Source organism: Octodon degus, unplaced genomic scaffold (assembly GCF_000260255.1).
Source record: "Octodon degus isolate 3935 unplaced genomic scaffold, OctDeg1.0 scaffold00025, whole genome shotgun sequence".
Taxonomy (NCBI): domain Eukaryota; kingdom Metazoa; phylum Chordata; class Mammalia; order Rodentia; family Octodontidae; genus Octodon; species Octodon degus.
In genome coordinates this window covers 11,563,145-11,566,326 of record NW_004524601.1, presented here as the reverse complement: position 1 = coordinate 11,566,326, position 3,182 = coordinate 11,563,145, and positions in this window count along the sequence as shown.

Below are 3,182 nucleotides of genomic sequence, written 5' to 3'. Positions count from 1 at the left end.
TCCAAAAATTTGACTTCTAGGAATTTCTTTTAAGGAAAAAGACATTGTAAAAATGGCAGTGAAGCTTCTAGGAGCCTGCTATGACACAATGTCAGGTAGTCTTCCGTGAGGAACTGAATTAATCAAAATTTTATTTCTGCAATTTTTATCTCTATGACCTTAATCTCAGATTTACTCTTCTGCAAAATAAGGATAATTGTGTTCATTGGGTTGTTCTGATGATTAAATGAGTTTTTGTGTTTAACTGTGATTGGAACAATGCTAGGCCAGCTAGTGTTAGTTATTTTTGTCATGTTCAAATATCCTATTGTAGTGATATTTCTAATATGAAGTCAGCCTGCATATAAAATATTGGGATAGTTCACTAAAGTATAATCCACATGAAGAACTATGAAATTGCACATCATTCTTGGTGTGAAGAAACGTTTATCAGTATATGATATTAAAGGATTTATTTAGGCAGATTTAAAAAGTTATCCAAAGTGTCTTCAAGTCATCCCATGGCTACGTAAGTATTGCAGCATCTTCATAGGAGTCTACTAACATATATAAAATTTTTAGTGCATGTTTGCCAAATTTTCCAAATTTATACAGCCATCAAGTCTATATGCTGAGCATGTATTTAATAATTAGATACAGCTCAGTGCTACTATACCTCTGGGCCGCATGCTCAATACCAGAAGAAAAAGAAAAGAAAAAAGAGAATAAAATCAAAAGCACAATGCTTGGGCATTTACAGTTACACAAGATTAACCTGAGTCTACATAAGAAACACAATTATTTTCATTTAAAAAATTTAGTTCAAATTTAGGAATGTTGCTTAACATGGATTCCCTATAACTTTTATGTCATAACCTTGGAAAAGTGTTCAATGGAAGTTGGTCTCCCCCCACCTTTACTTCCTTGTGTTATCCTTGGTTATCCGTGGAAGGCTTTCAAAACACCCAGACTTAGTCATTACAATGGCAGTCATAAATTTTGAAGCACGACTGCATCTCTACAAAGACAAGTCTGCAGGTCTGAGCAGTAGGAACCCTGACCTCCAGCCTGCAGGGGGGGCCCAAAGGGTAAGAGGACAGATGCCAACCGCATTGGTGACATCAGGAGCTGGTGACATCAGGATGCATGTGAGTGGCAAGAAAGAATTCCAAGAATGAACACACTGCAGAACTCTGCTGAAAGTCTATATGACTTTCAAACCTCTATGCCTTTGTCATAAAAACATACAAGGGAATATAGGCTCAGGAGAAAACACTGAGAGAGATGTCATTGCCATGAAGGGACATCTCAAAGTATGTGCTTAAACTGATCAACACCCCAAAAGGTTTTCTCACTTAATAGCTGAACATTTTGTAAAATTGTTAAATTGGGATGAGTTTTACAGATGTGACTATTCCTCTATATTTATGAATAATTAGTATATCTGTATGTACTATTAGTCTATTTATGAGTAAATAGTGTATATTTATGCATAATTAGTATTTATATGTATTATATTCAATGATACATATTTATTTACTGAGAGGGTTGCCATAACTGACCTATCTTTCTCTTTCTCTTCACACAAAACGATAAGGTGCTATCTCAGTAAAGTTTTACTACATTAATTTTCATAATAAAAGATGGAATAGAAAGAAACTAGAGGAAAAAAATTAAATTCATGTGGATTACTGAGGATTACACATGGTAATGGAGCACAGGGATTTGACAGGTAATATTAAAAATCACATTTTGCGTAAGTTGTGTTATTTATTTTTCTTTAGAAATTGTGAAACTGTAGGTCAGAGCATTATTATCATTTGGAAATATACTTTTGTCGCTGAACTATATATATGTGACCTCCAAACAGGCTGAGCACAATTGGCGATGTCACAGTGCTAATTCTGGTGACAAAAGCAATACAGTCACAGGAATTTCTATAATAGACCAAGAATAAAAATTACAGACTAGCAATAGATTGCTGCTAAGAATGCGCTGAGCTCTTGAGCAAATATGTCTTTTAAATTCTGGATAGGAAAATATAAACATACAATTTAAAAAGCAAATAATATTATTAAAAATTCAGCATATTGGACAAATCAACTTCCATGTAGTGTTTAAAACCATTTCAAGATAATTGAGTCCATTTCTAGCTGAATAATTTAGGAAGAATATATTTATTTCTAAAGATACAAGGAAAAAGTTTTGCAAGCTGAGTACTACTTACTACATGATAGGTCAATTTTCTTTTAAATGGACTGTTCATAAGCTCTTGCTAGCATATGACAATACTAATATTCTTCTAAGCTCAGTTGTATAAACATACAGTACAAATTTTATAATTTTTGTAGCTGTAGCCTTTATTACTTTTATTAAAATTATAATTTCCAACTTCTGTGCCTTTTAAATGGAATGCTCAGAAATACTTATTTTACAAATATAGGTACTACTTTACTAACATCGTATAAAATTGCCTTTTTAAATTTTATTTTAGTAATTTTATTTCCAGTATTCATTAACCTGTTCTTTGATTTATCCAAAGCCTAACTATGAATCAAGTCTTCTTGTTTAAGAATCTTAGCAATAATAGCACATATTTTTATATTTTAAGTAATGTTGATGTTGAAATTAGGTTTCCTTCTCAGAAGTCTGCTTTTGAACAAAGTAATTCTCAGCCATTTTGCAGATTCTGTAAACTTCTAGATTACTAAAGAAAGTTTCTCACTCACAAGTCTTTGAGCCCAGCTGTTTTTCATTTCCATGTTTCATGTACAAACTTGCTTACAAGGCACTAAAATAGAATTATGTGACTCATAAGGAAATATTTTTCTCATATTCTGATGATTGTTCAAAATAATCATTGAACAGAGCCAGCTGAGGTTCTCGGAGAAGGAGGACAAATTCATAAAGCGACTCGGGTCATGCGGGCTTTGAGGGGAGCACAATTTTCTAAGAAAAAGAGGTTAAAATGTGTGTAAAACTTTACCCCCCTCAGAACTGAGCTACACTCCGGGATAGCCCAGGACGGTGACAGACTGTGTCAACCTGCAAAAGGGCTGCTTGTGCTTTGCTTCAGGATTTCTGAGTCCTTTAAAGCTGTGACTTACTCCCATCACTTATAAGTGAATAGAAGTTGCCATTGAAGTGTTCTCACGGAAAATAGAACCAGTAGCTACTGGAGGATCAACTTCAGCTTTAAGTAT